This window comes from Bombus impatiens, unplaced genomic scaffold, assembly GCF_000188095.3.
Source record: "Bombus impatiens unplaced genomic scaffold, BIMP_2.2 scf_0083, whole genome shotgun sequence".
Taxonomy (NCBI): Eukaryota; Metazoa; Arthropoda; class Insecta; order Hymenoptera; family Apidae; genus Bombus; species Bombus impatiens.
In genome coordinates, this window is record NT_176502.1 from 303,274 (window position 1) to 320,494 (window position 17,221).

General features: G+C 36.2%; 1 protein-coding gene across 3 annotated transcripts in view; it reads left to right on the forward strand.

Annotated features, from left to right (window-relative positions):
- The window catches only part of LOC100750137 (pikachurin), a 269,452-nt gene that overhangs the window by 79,274 nt on the left and 172,957 nt on the right, over window positions 1-17,221 (forward strand). The gene's annotated exons all lie outside the window — the stretch shown is intronic.

The window sequence follows — 17,221 nt, forward strand, 5'->3', positions numbered from 1 at the left end:
AGGAGACTGATTTTAGAAAATGTTCGTTTCGTCACGCGTATTTCTTTCTCTGTTTTATGTAAAAAGTATTCAAATGAATATATCCACCGTCGTTTGGAAAGTAAATTTCCTATCTGGATCAACACGTATGAATTGTAAGTTCGACTTATTAAAGGTATTTATATAGGTGTCCGAAAAAGTCGCAATATAACTTATACTACGTGTTCATGAAGGTTAAGTGGGTAAAAGAAGTTCATATAAATCAACGCCCGAAAATGCTTTATCGAAGAGTTGTAAGCGTTAAAAAATTTATATTAATCATTTTGGCAGTTATAATGAACGTTCGAAATTCCTTCCTTCTGCAAGAATACTCGTCGAACTGAATGTTCGTCAAACTTTCTTCAATATTTCCGCCGCTGCAGAAATAGTAGTAAATGCATTTGTCTGCCTAAGATTTTGTATAGCAAGTCTTAAGAACAACTTTCCTGGGAATCTTCGAAAGCTTATAACTCTTCGATAAAGCAATTTCGGACATCAGTTTATATAAACTTTCTTTATCTACTTGACCTTATTAACACATAGCAGAAGTTTTGTATCGACTTTTTCGGACACTTTCATCTTGTATCATAACGTTATGTACAATTAAGAGGATTAAACTTTGTTCCTTTAACGTGCAATAAGTAAAATTAAATTTTTTTTAACTATACGTATATATACACGTTTTACAGTACAAATTATTTTGTGCCATTGTAAAATGAAATTCGCAGTAAATAAATTTTAGAGGTAAAATTTTAACCCAGTCTCAAATTTCATATTAAGACCATCATCTTTCTACATCAATTTTTATGCAAACATTTCAAGTAGCATTAATCAGGAAAATTCATAGGGGGAAAATTCTTCGAGTGACACGTAATCAGTATTCATGTGACACGTTTCAGACGTAGCATATTGCGCGAAATGCCTTACGAAAATCGTGTCGTGACATTTTATTCGAAGATGGCAGGCTTTTTTACATACAGTTCTTTCGTATCAAGATACACTTGACTCTAAACTGTAGGACAACTAGCGTATCAGAGATAAAAAGGATCCTAGGTTAAAGTTGGTCCATTAGAGTGCAATAAACGCACGATTCGACGTTCAATTTCGACGTGAGTCTGCGGTCGTCTCGACACACTTTGTTCGTATTCCATTTTTTATCATTTATCTCAGTCTTTGATGGCTGGAATTCAATTCTTTCTCGCACACTCGACGATCATGTCAAAGTCACCATGTTTTTCGACTTGAGTACTTGATCTTTAAACAATTTCTTACATTAATCGTAATGTTCTGCAGCTTAAAAATAAACTCGTTTTCGATAATCATAGAGGTCGCGAATTAATTTGATCGAATGGAAATTATTTAGAAACTTTAAGTGTTGATTGATCATGCATCGATTAAACGAGGCAAATCATGAATTTTATTTTTTGTTCCTTTTTGAAAAAGTAGAAGCTTTCATTTATACGACCGACGTTCTACAAATATGACTTTCTATATAATTTTTTCTGAGGTACATGTGCAATGTTTTGGAAAGAAAATCTGCATAAAGATTATTTGTTAATGGTAATTTGTTAATATATTATGTAGCGAGTAAGGAATAACGCCTTGAAGTTTCATTTTTTTTAAAAATAAAAATACTTCTTTTTTTAAGTACTATAAATATAAAATCACTTCGAAATTTTTATCACGAATAATAATTACGAACTAATTTAAGTTGTAATTGATACAAAGACTTTCTCTATTTACATTCTCATATGATTAAAATAAATTAAAATCAGAGAACTTCAGAGAAATTTTCTCTCAGTATAGAATGACAAGATTCTCTGAAATTATTTATCGCAGATTCCTAATAACAATGATTAAAATTTTAGCGCGAATATAAGTAACACGACATTCGACTAACAGGGATCGCCGATTTCAAAATTTCTTCGCGCAAGAGAGAAAAAATTCGCCGTAAACAAGCGTGAAATTGTTCAGTCGGTCCGATAAAAGAGAACAACTTCCTCTCATAATTCCTCTTGTACAAAGCAGGACGTTCCGTCGTTGCACGAAAAACTCTCGACGTAGCGACGAAGCACAGAATATCTACTTACTAAAACCAGTCGAAAGCACGTACTCCGTAAACGCTCTAATAATTCATCGTTTCGTCGCGCGGTCCTTTTTGGTCACGGCGCAACAAGAAAATCCGGTACGAAACTAGCTGAAATCACGCCTGTTACGTCACTCGGTTGTTATTAATAATAAACCGGCGAAAACTTAGCGTAGTTTTTGAAAACGTTGCGGCTCGTTACGCGGCTTTTTCGCGATCCTGTTGCCCACGAAAACAAGAACAGTTCGTTTTGTCAAAGTAAATCGCGAACGAACTTTAATAGTCTATCAAACTTTTAGTTAGTTTAGTGATGTTAGGCATTGATAACTGATGTAGCTGTATAGATAATATTTTATAATACGAACAGTTAACTAGAAGAATCAGATCTACGATAAAAATAGACAGTGAAGTTTACAGTCAGTTTGGTTGCATAAATGAAAATTACTGGACTACGAACTTTTATGCATTTTTACATTTTTATGGACATACTCAGAGAAATATAATTTAGATAGAAATATGTTTCATTCGCCAAATGTTATAATAAATGCTCTATTTTGGATATTTTATACATCTTCGCACATCGTACGCGCATTTATGTACCTTTTAATTACGCAAAGACGCATCGAAATTCGCAAAATCCTATTTATTAACTTAATACTTCGTCCAAAGGCTATCTATCTATTCTAAAACTTTTTGTTCAACCTATCAAACCGCTTTGCCCCATAATCCTTTTTTCAATACAGGAACCATTAACCGTTTCGAAACAACGAACAGACAGAGCATCGTGTCTTTATTCTATGAACCGGAACAGTATATCCGCGGTGGTCGCCAGAGAAAACGCGAATCAAAGGAGGAAGCAAACTTGGATGGAAGGTTGTTCGCTCGTAAATTGTGCATTGGGGTCGTTCTGCGCGTGGTTGAGAGATCAGCGGGTTGGTTGGTGAGCGCGATGGCGAACGGTTCGCTTCGATGCGCTTTCGACCTCCGTCCGCAATTCGTCGGAAGTAGTTATATCCTGGTCTGGGAGCGAACGTCGTCGCGAGATCCTTGATAGAAAGGTCTCGTGCTCGTTCGAATCGAAAACGAACGTCTACCGCATAGGGAAGTTCGTCTAAGTCCGGGACGAGTTCAACAGTTTGGAAATAAGTAACCGAGTTTCCATGCAGAGCCAACAGTGCGATTGGAAAATGTTTCGTTTTCAACCTGTGTGGAGCTTGCGATGCGGTCCATTGTTAAAAATGTGGCCTTATCTTGGCGAGGCTGTTAACTATGCTTCGCCTGAATATTCGCGTGGAAGTAAAATATTTGAAATTATAGGGTACTTTGAATACTAGACGAGAAGTCTTCGTCTTTTTCTGCGGTTTGTGTCGGACGTTGAATTCTTGGCATTGCTATCGTTTGTGACGATCTTTAGGACATGGCAATGTTATTGGAAATTTTTATTCATGCAGATAGAATAATTCGATATATTTCATAGAAAATGCAAAAATTTTCGTTTAATTTAACAGATGTAACTCACGTGAAAGATCTTGTATGATGCTTTCTTTATATTTGGACCTCAGGTTTTATCCAAGAATAAGATAGTACATAAGATAGTAAAGACTATATTTAAATATCAGATAGAGATTTTACGTCCCTCTCAACTGTACTCAAATGTTATACAATTTGACTTGATTCCTATAAGCTTCCAACCCTGACACTTATGTTTTATTCTTCTATGAATTTCATAAGAAACTATTTCGTTTTTCAATTGTTCATATATACGTAGCACTTTCCTAGCACATTCTTGTCACAGGCAGGCAAATTGTCACGTATCACATCATGCATGACAAATTTCCACATGAATTCTTCGAATTAGTCATCGTTTAATACCCTTCAATACCGATATTCTAATCTGATATTCTGTAGTTCTAATGCGTTTACAGACACGTTATATTTTATTCATCATCGCCGATTTCTTCTTGTTTCGTAACACCAATGCAAGTTCGACACCAATCGAGGAATAGACCACGGTACTTAATGTTACTCGCCACGAAAATTTCAAATATGTATCTCTCGACTAGGTACGTTTCCAACTTTCACGAATATTACATCCGCTTGCACGAATGTTTCTGAAATTTACTTTACTTCGTACGATCCGTTCGACTCTTCGTTTGAATATACGAGTATCCGGAATGTCGGTTATATAAAAACTCGTCGCACGTGCCGCGACGAAGAACATTTCCTCCGATGGTGGAAAGACGGAAAGATGGATCACGTTTGCAGAAGGCAGCGGAAAGGCATTCGAATCTGTCTTGCTCGCCAGGGCAAAACGCGTCAAGCTTTGACAGGGGTGGATTCGTTTCAGTTGGAAATGTACGACAAGGCGTGCACACGACCAAACGAACGGTCCTTTTGCCTCGTCGACTGCATTTTGCACGTTCATCGCGCCACGTACCGGCTCCTATTGAAATAACCGTGCATCAGCCTGCTTACACGCCGATATGGGATGCCATTGAAACTTACGCGGCACAGAAAGATTATCGGAAAACCGTTTATTCCGTAGCTACGCGAGGGCGAAACCAGATACGGTTTTATGAGTGACAATGGTGATTCCGCCATGTCTGTCTGATTGGATGGGAATTTACAGGCTGTTTGATGAATCGTCGATACGATCCTCGAGGGACCATTTCATATGAAAATGCGAGCTAAATTTGTAAAAGTTTTTCCCGTGTGAAGTTTCATTTCGGAGTAAATTGGTATTAAAAATTCGTTAAGTAATATCACAGGAGAGTGAAACGCGCGCTGGGAAAAATTAGGTTGAAATATGAAAGTTTTAAACGTTTTTCTCTTGAGAAATACTTTAATTTTCTTGTTTAGTTTGTGATATCATAAATATAGAAGGCGTGAAATAAATAAATAGTGCATCGCGATGCTTGAGAAAGATAAAAGAAAGGCGAGATGTTACAATCCTACTTATAGAATCTTGTTTATTTAGTAAGATCGAACCATTTAAAAATGTCAAAAGTTCGCAAGCGAAGAATGATCGTTTTATAACTTCGACCCGGAAAAAGCAAGCGGGAAAAATGGAAAAATAAAACCGCGACACCTGCTAATGAGAATACGTTGTCCCGACGCGACACAGCGACGTTGTTGTAGCGCCGTGCGAGGCCACTCGACGCCATAGCCGACGCGAAGCAGTCGAAACGCGTAGGTACAATGTACCATGATGCATCGTTTGGTCCACGCGTATTTCCCTCTTTTCTCCCTTTTTCTCTTCCTACGTGACTTTGTTGGTCTTTTTACTGCCCCTGCTGGACCTCTACGGTGTTATTAATGTATACGTGGGAGGCGCAATGGTGTTTTTAGCGACACCGACGCACACATTACACGCTCGATCTACGAAGCTATGAGGTTAGAGAACTCATAGATGGGACTGAATTAAGTGGGCGAAAGAATGGCCGTGGTAAATTTATCGAGTAACTGGGAGTTTGTTTAAAGGGGCAGTTCAATTAGTTTTGTGGATGGAGTAGATGGAGTCTTTTTCGAAGCGAGATTGCGAAGAGTTATTGCGAGATTTTTGCGATTTTCACAGCTTCGAGCCTCTCTCTTATGAAGTGTCATATTTTATTATTCACATACATAATATCGAATATTTCAGAAAACCGAATGACCTATCTTTGCAAATTTATGTGCCATAAGAAACACAAATTTCGTAGCCAATCTTTTTTAAGAATAATAAGTAAATCATCAAACGTCAATTTTGAGATTTAGTTAACTCTGAGCTAAACTTTCGAGACTTCTAATTGAACATCGATGAAACTGATATGATCTGTTCTACTATATTGTACATCAGCCTTTGCAAATACGAATGATGTTTCTTCCTTCTAATTGCAGAAGATCGTAATAAATAAATCTTACATTACTTATTCGTTGCCGCATAAATAACGTTATTCTATTGAAATAACATTTTCTACATAAAGGCGCGTCAAAGATACCCACTACTTCGTCCTTACTTTTCTCAACAAGCTGCTATTTCTGTCTCTTTTGCATCGCAAGTTGTTTGCGTAAGAAGCTTCCAGTGATAAATAAATCTGTACTGTAATCGAACAACAGAATCTCGCCGGATATAGCCGCTACCGTGAGGGATATCGGATCGAATCCTGAAGGAAGCTCGACGAGCGTTCGTTTTCGGGCATCTTTCCTTCCACGCCTTGAGTCGCGAGTAAAGAAAGTGCCAGGGTAGAAAACGGCGAGAAAGCTTATTCCCCAGATGCTATCTGCATTTGTGATGGCCCAAACTTTGCTGAAGGTTCCCTTTTTGTGCTACGTAACACTGTGCACTTGGGATGATCAAGAATTCTAGCTCGAGGCAATTTGAGTAATGGACCATTGCGTTGTTGAAAATCGATGAGATTTTCAGATGGAACTATTTTAATCTATGGTAATTTTAGTTATTCAATTTTCTGAGATATAAAGAGATAAAATCGAAGTTAATATACATTGGATATCGGAGTGAAAGTGTGTCCTAATTCAAAGAACGAGAAGAAGAAACTCGTTTGGAAGATGGAAAAAGGTGTTCAAGGACAATAATCCATTTATATTAATTAAATAATATTAAATATAATAATATAAAAAGATAATATTAATTAATTATATATACTAATTAAAAGCAAACGTAAATATTACTATTTCTTTCATAGAAATTATACTTCTAAAATATTCACGCAATAATTTAATAACTTCAATTTCTCTATAATGATTTTGGAGTTGCATTAAGATTTATGAAACTTTAGACGATAGTCCGAAATCACGAAGTATCGATTTCCTTTTAATTTGCGTTCAATGCTACGCGAGCTCGCAACAGCCAGTTTCATAAGAAACGTTCATCCTCGTTGGAAGTTATATTCGTTATCACCCTGTTAGTTCGATAAGTTATAGAATTTCACATTGCATCGTCGAGGAGGCTCTTGTTGCATCTTCCTTCGTCGAATTCGAAGCAGCCTAAATTCAATTTCGGCGAATCCGGTGCAGAATTTCCTCTTTCCAGAGCTCCGATAACATCGGTCTCTATTGAAATTCAAAATAACGCGAGAATGGAGTCTCTTTCACCGTTGAAACAGACCTGATTGACTGGCTTAATGGAAACGTCGGAAAGGCAAGACTCGTTAAGCACCGTCTGTATGTCGACGATTAGTCTAATTAACCTACAAATGGTATTCTCGATTTCCTCGAAGCTCGTTTGACATCAAATGGTCCTTCTACTTAGTTTGTCCTTTGCCTACTGGTAGTCCTCTTAACTGGAGCTACGAACGATGCGTTTCTATACTAAATATACGAAATCCAACGTTCCTGATTATCTTTAATTAGCATTATGTTCTCGTTAAGTAGTATACAGGTTGCTTACCGTATTGATCTCTCGTTAGTAGCCCATTTTTGAAAAAAAAAGCAGGAGAAGGCGATGTCTCGCAATTTTTCATACGCAGCAGGATGGCCTGAATGGATTTTTAACAATTTAATATAGTTCATAATGTAATTATTTCCTTAGATTATGGCAATATATTACCAATTACAAATTATAGGAATAGGTTAATTTCTTTTTTTAGATAGAATTCGATTTAAAACACGATAGAGTATTAAGGTTACTGAAATACAAAACTCGGCTCATCATATAAAAAAGATGGTAACTATCTTATTTTTCTCACAAACCTATCATTTATGAGAAACAAACAACATTCTGTTAGATAAATTCCATCGATAATTCGTGACAAAGAGCATTGATCGATCACTAAGTGAAACTTGCATTTGTAGAAACAGCTCGGAAGGTTCACGATGTTCCGAACACGTGAATCGATACAAATTAAGCCACAGCCAACGAAATTACTGGATTCTAGCGTCGTAGCTTCCGCTTCCGAGATACTGTTGCAAAATTATGCCCATGGGTTGCTAGTGATAAAGAGGTCGGATCGGACTCTGCCTCGAACTGAACATGGCTCTCGGCTTAACGGTTGAATTACCATCTCTGGAGGTTGGTACATCAGTTACGCGTTTCACGTATCCTCTGAACAATTACACATCATATTGATGAGAAACATGACTGTTAACGGAGAATTTTAATACTAGAATGTTCTTGCACAATAATTTATTAATTAATAAAATTTACGAACTGGCAAGTTGTGATCTACTTTACTATCTTGCAATTCTAAGTCAAATTTCATGTAATAATCGGACGACTCGTCATTTGCGAACTCTACTTCTACAATTTCGTATGATTTATTACCAAGCTTACTATTATTGCGCAAGGGAATTTATGATAATAATCTGTAGCTCGTAAATCGTATAATTTTACCTTTAATATTAGTTCCAGTTACTTAGTTAGTAAAATATCGTATTAATAGTAATGTACGGGATGTTCGATTTCGTCGTAACGATTTTCCAAACCCTCTTCTTTTTGACAAATATTTTTATCTTTTCATAGATCATTAGATTTCATCTGCCGAGTCGTATTTATAAAAATATGAATCCGCGTGGATAGCCATAATCTATTAACCGTTCGGCGCTTGTCTAAATTTTTCGTTCTCGAAACAATTTCGAGAGCAATAAGCAACCAATCCCACCGGTGGAGGTCAAACCGGCATCGTCTATTTAATTAACAGAAAGTTGCTATCCACGTTTCCTTTACTTTAATCAGTATTCGACGTCTAGATGCCAACGGCGATAAGTTTCATCCGGCTCGTACACCAGCGTCCGAAACGAATGCCATTATCCTCCACCGACTTTGATGTTCGAACTCTCGTTTCTCGTTCTCTCGAGCGTGTTTTCGTCCGACGTTCCTCTTATTTTGTCTGATGCCCGTTCGTTTACCCTGACCCTCGGCCCTGAGACTCGATTAGCGGTTCATTAATCCTTCCATATCGCGACTTCTGCGCCCACTCGCCGTCCCTGTTTGCACCTTTGTCCGCGAAGGCCACGCCACGCACCGTAATTAATTTTTCACCCTCTCCGTTTTTTGCCGCATTCGCTGAGCCAATGAAATTTTAATTGAAAGTCCAGTCGGAGAAAAATCGCCCTGTTAGAAGCGCTATTGGCATATAACCGTTTTCACGGTTTGTTTTGCAAAGACGAAAATTTCGCTCGACAAGGTTCAATGGCGTTGAAAGTCGTTGGAGTTGGTTGATATTGTAATAGAAGAAAAGCGACGGGAATAAAGGGATGGAATGGACATCCAATTTCGGCTACGTAATTTTTTATTCTCTTTGGTATCGTCGGTTCGCGTCGGCAATACTACGGTTGGTTTTTCTAAAGGGCGGACGATATCCATAAAAGACAATCGGCTAAAATGTCCTTTCGCTATTTCTTCCGCTATAGAGGTGCAAATGTCTTACGATGTGCAGTTGTTTGGGATATTTGTTGGCGTGCGTTGACGCATTTCGAGTTTCGAAGTGCACGACGGGAAGGAAAGAATAGGTAGAAACAAGGGAGAAATGAAATGGGAATAAAGAAAGGAATAGGGAGAAAATAGGGGAGAAAGAGGAAAAGAAAGAAAGAAAAGAGGGATTCGTACCAGAATTCAAGCAGAGATAATCTAATATCTGTCTCAGATTTCTGTATCCCAGAATCTCACTATCCATCTCCAAATAACTCAATCCAAACTTCTAGTTATAAAATCGTTGAGAATGAATTGTACGGATTAAAGCACAGTAATGTATTACATTCACCGTCTGATTCACGGTCCTACTGTTTCTTGGGATTTTGAATAGGACGTTATCTTGCAAGTAGATATACCCGTGACTTTCTCGGAAAGTTTCTTCGAGTGCTGCTAGTATAGGTAAGGATATTAGTACGTCAATTAAGATTTTGCCAGATATATCCTTCTTATTAAACTTCGTTGTTTATGTCATTTCAGTACGAGCTAATTTCTATCGGAGCGAAAAAGTTTTCAGTTTTGATAAATCCGATTCACTACTTTCTTTGAAGTACTACATTGTTTAGGAAATTCATCGAGGAATTTGAACAATATTAAAGGCAATCTATTTTCGCAAAAATAACAAAATTTTTATTTCAATGAATATTCAAATTGAGTACTGGAATCGAGTAATCGAGCTCGAATTACTATAATTACTTATGATCTAACGATATTAGAAAAACCGCGTTACTTATGGGACATATAAAATACACAGAACGAGTTTATATCAATTGTCAGAAATATTGTAATCTTTCTGAAGAATCTAATATTTAAAGAATGATTTTAGAAATTGTCTCATTGACGTAATGTTTTCGTTCATTTTTCGATCATGTCCTTCCTGAGTTTCAAATCGAGCGTTCCATCGAGCGGAGGTATAACCTAGTTCGCAATCATCGATTAAACAATTAGATCGAAGGGTAGAAGGATAAATATTTGCCATTGCACAAGCGGCAGTGTTTCGGCCAGTAGCTGGCATTAATCACCAAGCAATATTTGCATAGCTTTGCAACGGTAAGGGTCTGTTTCTGTTCCTCTCTCTGTTAGTTTCATCCCTTAATGAAACGACAGGATAAATTATGCGAAAGCAAATGATGGCGACCGAGAATCGAAATTAAATTATCTTCGTTCCCTTAAACACTATTCTAATCGCAAATTGAGTATTCGTATTACTACAAATAACCTATTTTATTTAAGTCGTTAATTCGTTCTTTTTCCTTTCTACTTAACCAATTCCTTCGTTGCTTCTTTCTTTTACGAATAAAGGGATAATTAATACAAGGCAGCAATCGAATTAGTGACTCTGTCTGTATGTAGAGTAATTATTGACTAATGTCTTATATTTAATGTAATCGATATTCATATAGATTGAAAAAGGTAATACTAAACTACAATAATAGCAAAATGTCTACGATAATCACATTAGTATGAGCTATGAATATTTAATCAAAGCCAGGAAGAAATCCTCTAAGTGAAGAAACACGTAATACTAGTAAACAAGAATCCGTTATATGATCTGTAAAGGACAATAATAATAATAATAATAGTAATAATAATAATGATGATGATGATGATGATGATAATAATAATAATAATAATAATAATAATAATAATAATAATAATAATAATAATAACAATAACAACGTCGATTCTTTTAAAATCTCACTTGATTTTTTACGAAGGAATAAATTTAGTGTGATATGTATGAGACAGCTCCAAATGAGAAATACCAATGACGGCGTTCCTTTTTAATAACGAAATTGCGACCAGCCGGAGAATCCAGCGCAGTATGGGCATCATTTCTAAATCGACCGAGCAATTGCATTCCAATCGGAATTGTCGGAGCACCTTGCATGCCTAATCGATTACTCGGATCGTTCTCGCTAAGTCTCACAAATTTTTTGAATATAATCGTCGCGCAATCGCCGTATTTGAAGTACGTCGCGTGTTAACTGCTCAGTGATCTGCGTATTTGTACACTATATATTTATGCATCTTCTTTTCCAACTAATTAACGAGTTGAATAACGGGTGAAATATACATTTTTTTTATTCAAAATCGTAATAAAATATTGTTGAGTTTTTAATTATCTTGGGTGATATTTCTTTCTCCATTTCATTTCCTCGACGGAAGTTCTTTTTTATTTTTCATATCACTCTCTATACATTTCGTTTTCTATATTCTTAATCTGTCGCTTTCGTCGCGCAGAAAATTTTTTCTTCAGCAGTTTTCTCTTTCTCATATATTCTTTTTGCATTTTGGCTCCTATTGTATTTAACTTGGTTTTTAACGATCTTACCAAGATCTTTTCTTCCCCTTGTATTTCCTTTCGGTGTGTGCTCCGTAATTACTTTGAAATCTCTATTTTATTCCTTCCTGCTTCAATCTTTTTCAGTTTTATTTTACGGTACCAAGCCTGTTTGACTTATTCTATTTTTCCCCCTCTCGTAAATTATAATCCATATTTACTGTAAGATGTTGGAATTTCTTGTTTTTCAACTTTTCAACATTTCATTAGCTATTTACTTTCTTCATACACTTGAAATTTACCCGTCTTGATTTTCATTTAATACGATTCGTTTTACAAAATAATCAGACTCGATAAGAAAAAACATTTATAAAGAAAGTCATATGGGTTAACTTCCCTCTATTGAGAATTTTAAAAATTTGATGTTTTTACTCCTTTATACTTCCGAGAATCGATCAATGTTAGTATATTAGTTCATTATTATGCAGGAACGGCCAGATGTACATATTTCGAGATCTATTCGATGGTCGCGATGTTCTTCATCAGATAAGACAAACTTAGCAGTTTTTTATATTTTCACGAATTAGAAATAAAGAATGTTTCAGCTTTTTCCAGCCAAGCGTTGTCAGTACATTCTAGATCAAGCTAATATATATATATGTAATTTTTCGTTTGAGGCTTTGTTTTCGAGAAAATCGACTTTGAATTTTCGCTCGGTACGCGTGCACTTTATCACGTCTCGTTATAACGGATCTCACTGTAGATCGTTGTCTCGATGGAAAAATTAAAAAAAAAAAATAAAAAAATTTTTATTCTATATTTTCAACCTTTTTTCGCGTAGAATCACCCCCTTTCCGCTTGTACCACCAGTTACCAACCACCCTGTATATATATCATTGGAAGCATCGTTAAAGATTTTTGACAACAAAATGATATACAGAAGGAGCGGTAACGAACGCCACATTATCACGGTACAAACTATAAATAGACCAGAAATATTTACATGCAGCAATAGTCAGAATGTATATGATACTTACAATACTTCCACAACTCCAACTACAGCTCACTTCAAACTGTTCATCATTCCTATCAGTTGAATTTATTATACTCTGAAGTTCTCGGTTAGTTGAAGTTGAAGATCTCGTTCAAGTTGGATTCGTAGAACTATCATATACTTTTTGACAACTACTGGATGTAAATATGCCTGCTCTAATAACGCTTTGTGCCGTAATAAGACACCTTCGTTACCGCTCGTATCGTACGTTGTTTTATTGTTAGAACTCCTTAATGATGCTTGGAACGACACATATTTATCTGACATTCTCCTCTTACCTTGGCCTACGGAATATATTGATAACGTTTGACGCGGGAGACACGCTGTATATCCAAATTCTACACCACGCGCACGATATTTACTATTCGAAAAAGTCCTTTCACGGAACGCGTAGCAGCTGCTTGAGACGCGATGTTATGCAGCGACTTTCGCGGAACTTGTCCCGTATCTCAATTGTTTCTTCCTTGCTGATGCTCGCTCTGCACCCTATCAGTCGTTCGTAGCTTCGCAAGTAGATACATAGAATTTATGGGATAAGTTTTCACGCACGTAGGTCGTCTGCCTCTCAAAATAACGATATAGCCGCCTGTATATTTCTCTCCGTCTTCGTTTTTCGCTCGCAGAGACATTGAAAACTCGTTTGATACCCTGGTCCGTTCGAATCGTGAGCTCTGAAAAATATGTCTCTTTTCTACGCGTTCGACGGTCCAGGCACGAGTTTCTGCCATTACGCCTTCCATATGCTGATCCTCGTCGACGTTGCGACGTGGCGATGAAATTGCAGAAGCTTCGCAACCTCTACGGAGAGGCGAAGCGAATTTATAGAGATTTCTCGCGGGAAATGCCAGATTGAAGTTTGGTACCGGTCAGTCGCGTTGCTCGGTCAGCTGAGACATTGCGATTCTGCGTCTCTTTTTAAACGAGAGGTATCGTAATGAAACATTCTTTCGATATAATAATTTCTCCGCGAAAGAATAGATTGAACGAAACGAATGAAATAAAACTTGGAATTCTGGAAATTTGTCGTAACGAATGACAAATTGAATCTCGAAGCTGGTCGATCTCTTGGTTAGCCGAGGCGTAACTGTTCTGTGCTTTTTTTTTTGAATAAAGAATGTCGTAATGAAGAGATCTTTTAGCGAAAATCTCGATAGAATCTCTGACAACATCTTGCAGAAGATAACAGTTCGGATCTTGGAAACGGTGAATCGCATCCCTTAGTCAATCGAAACATTATCAGTCCGCATTTTTTGCGACGAGAACCGTAAATAACTTGCAGGAGTTTTTATTAATATTTAAAAATACATTCCTGAAACATAAGAGGAAAGAATATATATGTTGCATAATAAATTTCATAAACGTGGTCGCGACGAGAGATTCCGCGGAGTGTTTCTATTAATCAACAGAATATAGGAATCGACGATTCGAAGGATGCTACACGCGGTAAATTCGCCGCGTAAGAGGATCTTTTGAAATGCATCGAAAAGTAAGCGGCTCGCCCGCCTTGCTTTCTGCCTGGCCCATTCAAAGGAGGTTTCCTTCTATCCCATTGAAAAGCACGCGAAATTTCCCTTGTAGTGATTCCGCGGAGTGGTACGGTCGAGCTAACACAGGTTACGAGGAGGCACGTGTTAGTATGCATAAAGAAACGGTAAAAGAATTTCGTGTTTCGACGGATTGAATCCCGCGAAAACTCGTCCCGCGGATGACGAATCGAGTCTTCCAGCGTTGAATCGTCTATTTGCATGCTAGTTTCCTACCCTCAAAAATGCATGTAACATTCAAGTTGAGACTTTACGTATTCGAACTAAGCAGAGGATTTAAATTGATGCGTACGAAACGTCGTTTTTTCAAGGTTCGAATTTGCGAGTCAGCATTACCGATTGAAGCATATTCCATCTAGTTTGTTAACAATCGATCGTATCAAAGAACAAGATATACGAAGAATATCAGAAGCTAACGAAATTATAGGATTCGTGAATAATCAAAATATTTGGGCGATATTTTGACGAGTTCAAACTTGGATAGATTGCCATGGATATGGTTCAAAACATAAATTTAGCATTTAGCTCCTTTCCTTTTTTAGTTCCTTTATTCCGCTGATAGATAAAAACTCGTCGCGATCACGTCTATGAAACTTATTCCGTTCCTCTTATATTTGAAAAATTTATTCTAGGATATTAATAAAAATTTCATCTTTCAATGGATCAGTTATTTTAAAACCAGCTCTAAACGAAGAAACTGTAGCAGCTTCCGTTCTAAGAATTTATAATCCTGAAACTGATAATTTTTATAAATCTCTAATTGACTCGCTATATTTAAGCTTTCAAGAAACTACATTTCGTTTGCATCAGCCTAATAGATCCTGCGTGTGTGTTTTAATATTTTGAAAACTAAAATACCCTTTTTGATTAAGTCGCGTATTTTATTGCCACAGCACGAAGCTCTTCGACTATAAATAAAATGTTACTGTCTGATGGTGGGAAATTTAATATTGCGTCGTAACGTATGAAACAAAACGAACGGACTTCGTTTGATGTTTTTATCAGTTTTTATCAGAGTTGGTACGTGCTGGTGAAATCGAAACAGGTCATCCAGCAAGTATATGACTGACATGGGTTTCAACTAACAACACTTCAGGAATCTTAATTTTTCCATTTTTCTGGCAAGCTTACTTCGCTTTTCATTTTCAGCTGGTGTAGCTGGCAGAAATTGTAAGAAATGAACGATGAGTTACCGTCACCTCTAAACAAAATTAACGCTGTTGTAATCTACAAATATTTGTGCCTCGATCTTTATTTTAAGAAGAATAACGATATTGCATCATATTTTTTCCAAATTAAAAAGATTTTTTAACGATAAAGGAACACGATAGAGTTGAGTACAAATCGATGCAAAGGATATAGTAGGATTATCATTATGTGCAGCTTCGAATACAAAATTATCGAGTTTAAGCCCATAAAGTAAATTGATTAAAGTTTCGTATGTATTCATTATATCGGTGTGTAAATTAATTCGATATCATTGTAAAGAAGATTATATAACATACATATATAATGTAAATCCAATCATTAAAACAGTCTTCATTATTTAACTAATTGTAAACACACCAAGTTACGTAAATGTAGGTATTTTACGAAACATCCATTTGCAAACATATAAAAACTTGTACGAGGCATATTTGAATTTAAACTAGAAATGCCGCTACATTATTATATAATTTAACAACAAGTGGAAAATTTAGTGTGTTTAGCCTGTATAATTAAATATTGAAATCTAAACTCCCCTAATAAACCGATCTCCGAAGCTAAACTGAATCGAATTGCTACCATCTATTTCAGTTAAACAATTTCATCCGTTATAACGATATCACGTTAATGAACTAGTCAATTCCCATTTTCAAACATGTTACCAGTACGTTCAATTTGTAGTTCCTTCAGTACGTTCATACAGGTTGCTATCTATCGGATATTCATAAGCATCGTTCTATAATGCTCATTTGCTATCTACGACGTATGTTATTTATGTTGCTAACACGTGCAGCGGTTGCATAGAGCGTATACATATCTCACTGCAAACGTGGTATTATGCATTAAGCTATGAATCGCACGCTTTGATTTATTTAAAATTACTTAATTCAGACAATCATATTTAGTAACATTCGATCCTAATTCTAATCGAATCTGATGTACTTAAACGGTTCAGTAATTGGAAAATTATATCGCGTATAGTAAATCACCGAGGAACGCGAGCAAATCGTTATTGACGATACACAAAGGATTACTAATATTCAATAATTACATATTTATTTAATTGTTTGAAATCATAAAACGAAGAATTTCTGAAGAATTTCTTCACTGAAAAATAACGGAAATCGATATTTCAAACCATGATTATTGAAAAAGTTCCAATATCCAATATTCATATCTGGTTTCTAATCCAATCGAATTTCAATCAAAATCTAATCAAATCTAATGAAATTAAATAATCCAAAAGGGTTATACGATGAAATCCAACCAATTTCAATCACACCGAATAAAATTAAATAATTCAGTATCCAGTTTAAATTTCAATTTTAATAATTATAGAACAATATCAATTAAAATCCTTTGTCTTTCCCATCTTTTTCCATAAAAAATATTAATTCTTTTTATCCCTTCCAATTTTTTCATGAAAAAAAGTCTCGCTAACTGGACATCGTAAACTACGGATCTCGAAAAAATAAAAAAGAAAAAACAAAAATTCCAATATCGAATATCCGTATCTAGTTTCTCGTAAATCGTTGATTGCAGCTGACCTCAAATCGGCGATTATAAATTAAGCGATTCCATCTGTTGCATAATGTCGTATGATTTATGACATATGGCAGTTCGA